The sequence below is a fragment of the Triturus cristatus genome, chromosome 7 (genome assembly GCF_964204655.1).
Source record: "Triturus cristatus chromosome 7, aTriCri1.1, whole genome shotgun sequence".
NCBI classification, from domain to species: Eukaryota; Metazoa; Chordata; class Amphibia; order Caudata; family Salamandridae; genus Triturus; species Triturus cristatus.
The window spans coordinates 1,749,708,465-1,749,716,823 of NC_140590.1; positions in this window are offsets into that span (position 1 = coordinate 1,749,708,465).

The window sequence follows — 8,359 nt, forward strand, 5'->3', positions numbered from 1 at the left end:
GGGAGCCTGCACTGGCGCATGGCTGCAGTTTATGCGCCAGCGCAGGGGAAGCATAGAGATGCAACATATTCTTGTATATATGTTGCATCTATGTGCTTCGAAACTAACGCAGCACGGCGCAGCAAAATTACTTGCTGTACCGTGCTGCGTTAGTTTGTTATAAATCTGCCCCTCTTTTTCTACCACTCCTCCTCTCTCTATCACTCATTTTCCATCTATGTTAATTTTTTAACCTTCTACGTCATTCTCCTTCCCTCACCTTCCCTAACTGTCACTATCCTTTACTCATAGTCACTCCTATTCTCCTACTTCACTTTCTCCTGTCTGTATCTCACACCCCTTCACCTTTTCGCATTCTTTCCTTCACTCTCCCTCACTCTCCTTTGCTCATTGAAATCCTGACTCCCTTTCTCTCACTCCAGTTTCCAAAATCCCTCCATCCCCGGCGCAGGGAATGTGCACGTTGCTGAATAAAGGACGGATGTTGAGAGATCTGGAGCATGGTGAATCTGCAGCCGCAGATGATGTGCTCGGCTGAGATGGTCCAGGTAGAGGGTTCTCCCTTAGGGCTCCTGTGCTTTCGCGAGCATACTGAATTGGATGCACTTTTTTAAAGTGCCTGAGCATGCTATAAATACTGAAGGAGTATTTTTTGGTCGCATCCCCGCTAGACAGCACAGTTCCGCAAATTGTGCAAGTGACCTTGGAGCATTCACTTTTTTTGCCACTCAGGGAAAGTGAAAAATTCCAAATGAAAGAGTTCTTCTGTTTACTTTTTCTGGGTGGTTCTTGAAAGGTGTCCTCACTGTCTGAAGATGACTGGAGTTCTGCCATTTTACTGGAGTAGCTCTTCAGCAACCTTCTCTCAGGAAGTAAGTAGAAATAGTGAGGGGAGTGGGAGTGGGTGTGGTTTTTGAAGATTCTGGAGCAGAAACTAATATGAACTAATAAAAAGTGTTATTTCGTAATCACATGACGTGCCGTGTGCGCACGGCAGAAAAAAATCATTAAAAAAATAGAATTAAAAATCAAATCTAAGTGTTTAGATGTTAGGTGGCTCTAAAAAGAGCCGTTGTGTTAATTGAGGAACAGAGGAACAAAAAAATGAAAAAAATTATGGCGTGCCGCATGTGTGCTGCTGTATCTTGCTCTCTATTAGGGGAATGCTGGTGTCACCATAAGAGAGAAGAGCATTGCACGCATTGCAGTGTATATGCACTCTCTGGAACAGAGGGTGTATATCCAGAGGAACAGAAGCAGGTGAAGCTGCCGCCGCAGATGAAGTGCTCGGCTGAGCTGCCGATGATGTGCTCGGCTGAGCTGCCGCGGATGTGCTCGGCTGAGCTGCTGGAGGGTTGGCTCTAGCAGCTCGAGCATAAGCCACAGGATGTACTCCTTGAACATGTCTTATCATAGTGAAGATACTAAAAGAGTATTTCTTTTTAGGATCTCCTCTTGATAGGACTACACCACAAATAGTGCAGGTGACTTTTGGAGCATTCACCTTCTTCTGCCCCTCTGGAAATGTAAAAAATTGCCATATAAAAGAGTCTTTCTGTTTCCTCTGTCTCTGTGGCACAAGGCTCTCCTGCTCACTCCCAGAAGATGACTGCTGCTCTGCCATTCTCAAGTACTGGAGTACCAGAAAAGCTGCTCAGCTCCTTCTCCCAGGGAATCAGAAGAAATAATGAGGGGAGTGGGTGTGGTGTTGGAAGTTTCTGGAACTGAAACTACTATAAACCAATGAAAAGTGTTGTTTCTTAATCACATGACCTGAAACAAGTATAAACCAATGAAAAGTGTAGTTTCTTAAATCACATGACTTGCCGTGCGCGCTCTGTGCGTGCACGGAGCGCGTACGGAGCGTGCACGGAGCACGCGTGCATGCGCGTACGGAGCACGCGCGTAGGGAGTACGCGCGCATGCGTACGCGTACGGTGCGCGGACGGTGCGCGCACGGTCAAAAATCCTTAAAAAAAATAAAGTGTTTATAAGTTTATAGAAGATATTAACTATGCTGTTCAACTTCATCCAAATTTAAAAAAAAAAGAGCTGAGCCATTCCATATTACAGGATATAGTCAATCTATAACTATATACATAGGTAGCTTATTGTAAAATAAATATTTTAAAAATATAATAATACATTCATAAATTAGCATTTAAAAAACCTTGCAAATTCACTGAAAAAACCATAGGTTTCACACACGTTATAGTTAGCTGGACATTTCACTCGTACAAAACCATTGAAATTCCCCCATTATAGTTAGTTCAGCTAACTATAACTTGCCCGCCCGCAATCCACTGCTGATGACGTCACATATTACATCACTCATGACATGGTCAGTGACATCACTCATGACATCACTGATGACATCTCAAATGACATCACTGATGACGTCATCCATGTGATAAATTACCACATCTTCTCACACCCTAATATAACCTTTGATACACCGACTCCAAATTTCAGAGTTCCATTCTCAAAACCATACATACTACAATACCAATAACTACATACCCACTTATTAAATCTTAGGTCTACATACACCTCCACTCATTCACCTGTACAGTCACTCATACTTACAGTCACTCCATACAAGACTATCATATGCATTTATACACCTATTTAGACACTCACATACCACCAATCATCCATTGAGGTACTCTCACACCTAGTCAGTCATGCAAATAATCACACTCCCATTTACTCACCTATGCAGTTATACACACTCAAGTTCACTTACTCATAAAAATAGTACCACATTCTAACGCTCTTATAGAATCATTGATACAAGCACACACTCATCCATACAGTCACTCTCACAATCACACACTCTCACATCTACCCACTTATATACTCTTACACGCATATATACTGCCTTTCACATATGAAGTTAGTCACAAATGTACCACTGAGATATACATTCAATCCCTAATACACCCATACATACATTCACTCAACCATACAGTTCATCACAGATGCACTCTTAAAACCATGCACCCACTGAATCACCCACTCACACATCTAGTCACAGAGTAACACAAACCCTACCCACACAAACACTCAGGAACCCATACAGATACTCAGACAACCAATCAATAACCCATTTAGACACTCATATAGCTATTCACAAAACCATGCAGCCACTTATACACCAACATACAGACACATACAGACATTTACACAGTTTAGTCAGTATTCTGCAGTAACATACATTTAATCACTCACTTATAGAGTCAGTTACGCACCACAGAAAATCATCAATTTACACACTTGTACACCCACTTATTCTTCAACAGGTCTTTCCCTATATCTATTAAACATATTAAAACTGTTCAGAAACACATACTCAATGGATGATGTCATCAGTGATGTCATCACTGATGTCATTTGAGATGTCATCAGTGATGTCATGAGTGATGTCACTGACCATGTCATGAGTGATGTAATATGTGACGTCATCAGCAGTGGATTGCGGGCGCGCGAGTTATAGTTAGCTGAACTAACTATAACGGGGGAATTGCAATGGTTTTGTACGAGTGAAATGTCCAGCTAACTATAACGTGTGTGAAGCCTATGGTTTTTTTAGTGAATATATCTATATATATATATTACCTACTGGCGGTCGCCAGTAGGTAGTTATAGTTAGGACCCTGTTTCCATAGGAAAACCGCAACATTCTATTTTGAATAACTTTGGCGCCGGTCGACGAATCCTCACGAAATTTTCAAAACTAATGGGGCGCAACGCTCCGCTCCTACCCTGAAAGTCTCGGGGGGATTCGTCAAGCGGGGGCTGAGATAAAAGGGGGGTCCCAAAACGCGTTTTTCCCATGCATTTTTCCATTGGACCTTTAGACACAGCTACAGCCCGAACGGCTGAACAGAGTTCCTTGAAATTTGGCAGAGAGGTAGTCTACAGGTCAAGGAAGTGCCTTTTGTAGGTTTGGTATAAATCTGTTCAGTAGATTCTGAGAAAATAGCCTTTAAATCAATATATATATCTGAGCCAGCTTACGGTGCGCTTACGGTGCGCTTACCGTACGCGTACGGTGACGTGCGCGAGCGCGATTCTGATTGGCTGTTAGATCATAGTAAACATTCGAATCGGTCGGAACCAGGAAGCGGCGGCCGCCATTTTCTCTCTCGCACTCTTAAGGGGTGATGAAAAACAAAGGCCAAAAACATGTAATGGGACTGTTTAGACAGCTCCTTACCACCTAGCCTTGATTAATGGGTCCCCACAGTTCCCCCATGGGCAAAAACCCATATTTTATTTTTTTTTACGAAAAATCGCCGATTACGCTTGCCGTACGCGTACGGTAAAAAAAATAAAAATAAAAAAAAAACAATCCACACTCTCCCCACCCCGTGTGCAAATGGTGCACGAAGGGCACCATTTGAGCATGGCTTATCACCGATGTTGAAAATGAAAAAGCTTACCTTTCACAGCGAAGCGCATAATATGTCCTCCATGTGCGCACGGTGCGTGAAGCGCATCGTGCGTACATGGCCCATCCAGCGTAACGTGGGCACGCGGTGCGCGTAGCGCACCGCGTGCCCACCCTGCGTGCACGGCACTAACTGTGTAAAGTGGGCGCGCGGTGCGCGAAGCGCACCGCGTGCTCACTGTGCGCGCACGGTGCGCGAAGCGCATCGTGCGCGCACGGAACGAACTGCGTTAAGTGGGCGCGCACGCCACGAATGGCGTAAAGTAACTTAGCATTTAAAAAACCGTACAAATTCACTGAAAAAACCATAGGTTTCACACACGTTATAGTTAGGAATTAGCATTTAAAAAACCTTGCAAATTCACTGAAAAAACCATAGGTTTCACACATGTTATAGTTAGCTGGACATTTTACTGATAAAAAAACAATGAAATTCCCCCGTTATAGTTAATGCAGGCAACTATAACTCACGCAACCGCAATCCTCTGCTGATGACATATGTGTCTTTATGAAAAAAAAATATTTGCAATATATGTATAGCTAAAATTTAATGGAAGAAGACATGGGCAAATAAGTGTCTAAATACAGTATTAGCATCAGCAGAGGATTGCGGTTGCGTGAGTTATAGTTGCCTGCATTAACTATAACGGGGGAATTTCATTGGTTTTTTATCAGTAAAATGTCCAGCTAACTATAACATGTGTGAAACCTATGGTTTTTTCAGTGAATTTGCAAGGTTTTTTAAATGCTAATTCCTAACTATAACGTGTGTGAAACCTATGGTTTTTTCAGTGAAAATATATATATATATATATATTACCTACTGGCGGTCGCCAGTAGGTAGTTATAGTTAGGACCACGTTTCCATAGGAAATCCGCAACATTCTATTTTGAATAACTTTGGCGCCGGTTGACGAATCCTCGCGAATTTTTCAAAATAGGTGGGGCGCTACGCTCCGCTCCTACCCTGAAAGTCTCGGGTGGATTCGTCAAGCGGGGGCTGAGATAAAAGGGGGGTCCCAAAACGCGTTTTTCCCATGCATTTTTCCATAGGACCTTTAGACACAGCTACAGCCCGAACGGCTGAACAGAACTACTTGAAATTTGGCAGAGAGGTAGTCCTCAGGTCAAGGAAGTGCCTTTTGTAGGTTTGGTGTAAATCTGTTCAGTAGATTCTGAGAAAATAGCCTTTAAATCAATATATATATCTGTGGCAGCTTACGGTGCGCTTACGGTGCGCTTACCGTACGCGTACGGTGGCGTGCACGAGCGCGATTTTGATTGGCCCTTAGATCTTAGTAAACATTCGAATCGGTCGAAACCAGGAAGTGGCGGCCGCCATTTTCTCTCTCGCACTCTGACAGGGGGTTGAAAAACAAAGTGCAAGAGATAAAAAAAACATATATTTTACCTGTCACAACGATGCTCATCATATGACCTCCATGTGCGCACGGTGCGCGAAGCGCATCGTGCGTTCATGGCCCATCTAGCGTAACGTGGGCACGCGGTGCGCAAAGCGCACCGCGTGCTCACTGTGCGCGCACGGTGCGCGAAGCGCACCGTGCGCGCACGGAACGAACTGCGTTAAGTGGGCGCGCACGCCACAAATGGCGTAAAGTAACTTAGCATTTAAAAAACCGTACAAATTCACTGAAAAAACCATAGGTTTCACACACGTTATAGTTAGGAATTAGCATTTAAAAAACCTTGCAAATTCACTGAAAAAACCATAGGTTTCACACATGTTATAGTTAGCTGGACATTTTACTGATAAAAAACCAATGAAATTCCCCCGTTATAGTTACTGTAGGCAACTATAACTCACGCGACCGTAATCCTCTGCTGATGACATATGTGTCTTTATGAAAAAAAAATATTTGTAATATATGTATAGCTAAAATTTAATGGAAGAAGACATGGGCAAATAAGTGTCTAAATACAGTATTAGCATCAGCAGAGGATTGCGTTCGCGTGAGTTATAGTTGCCTACAGTAACTATAACGGGGGAATTTCATTGGTTTTTTATCAGTAAAATGTCCAGCTAACTATAACATGTGTGAAACCTATGGTTTTTTCAGTGAATATATATATATATATATTACCTACTGGCGGTCGCCAGTAGGTAGTTATAGTTAGGACCACGTTTCCATAGGAAAACCTCAACATTCTATTTTGAATAACTTTGGCGCCGGTTGACGAATCCTCGCGAATTTCTCAAAATATGTGGGGCGCTACGCTCCGCTCCTACCCTGAAAGTCTCGGGGGGATCCGTCAAGCGGGGGCTGAGATAAAAGGGGGGTCCCAAAACGCGTTTTTCCCATGCATTTTTCCATAGGACCTTTAGAACGAGCTACAGCCCGAACGGCTGAACAGAATTACTCAAAATTTGGCAGAGAGGTAGTCCCTAGGTCAAGGAAGTGCCTTTTGTAGGTTTGGTGTAAATCTGTTCAGTAGATTCTGAGAAAATAGCCTTTAAATCAATATATATATCTGAGCCCGCTTACGGTACGCTTACCGTACGCTTACGGTAAGCGTACGGTGGCGTGCGCGAGCGCGATTCTGATTGGCTCTTAGATCTTAGTAAACATTCGAATCGGCCGAAACCAGGAAGCGGCGGCCGCCATTTTCTGTGTTTCACTCTGAAAAAAAAAGAGTGAAAACAAGAAAAGGGGGCAATGAGGAGAGTTACAGACCCCCTTACATTTGTGAGGGGGTCAAAGAAGGACTGTAAAGTACAAAACAAACATTTATTGATTTTTAAAAAAAATCACGGGGTACGCGTACGATAAGCTTACGGTAAGCGTACGGAAGAAACATGGTGTGCGCGAAGGAGATTCTGATTGGCCCATAGATCTTAGTAAACATTCGAATCGGCCGAAACCAGGAAGCGGCGGCCGCCATTTTGTGTGTTTCACTCAGAAAAAAAACAGAGAAAACAAGGAAAGGGGGCAATGAGGAGAGTTACAGACCCCCTAACATTTGTAAGGGGGTCAAAGAAGGACAGAAAAGTACAAAAAAAACATTTATTGATTTTTAAAAAAATCACGGGGTACGCGTACCGTAAGCTTACGGTAAGCGTACGGTAAAAAAAATAAAAAAAAATAAATGAAAAGCAGATTTAAGAGTTTAGAAATTAGGGAGCTCTAAAAAGAGCTGTTGTGTTTATGAAGTCATTTTTTTAGTGGTACCTACAAGTAAGTACCGATGCAGAGTCTAAGGTTCAAGAGGAAGACTCTGTTCCCTTCATCATTGAAGTGCACACCATCTCCTCTATAAATGTCTTGCATGTCATAACGCAAGTTGTTGTGGTAAATGGCACCCATACCATAGTCACGGAGGAAAGCAGAAACAGATTTGTTGACGTGCTTTCTTGCTTTGTCAATCTGCGGACAGAAATGATTGGACCAGTTCCATTTTTGCCTTTGGCATATGTTGGAAAACACAAAGGCAGTTTTAGGGAAAAGTGTAAACAGTTGTGCAAAGGTGTCCTTCATAAGCATTTCCAGACCTACCCCAGTCAAAGTGCCTAGGTCATTGCCACCACAGTGCACTATTATGAGGTCAGGGTGTTGGATTTGAATGAAGGATTTCACCAATGGCATCAATTGGTGCCACTTTAACCCTCTCTGACCAATCCATTTAATGTCTACATTTGGCAAAGCAAGGTCTCTCACCATACCTGTTTTCTCTGCAAACTTTTCACTCCAGAAGACATAGCTGTGCCCTACAATCCACACTGTGAACATCTTCAAAGGAGAACTGGATGCACTCAGGAGGTGTCTTTCAGTAGAATGGCAATATGAAAAGAAAGACAGTTTGGAAATGGAGGCATACATATTTTTTTCAAAACAAAAAGAACTGATTGGCTGTTTCATACCATTCTAGAATAAAAACTAGGCTGTATGT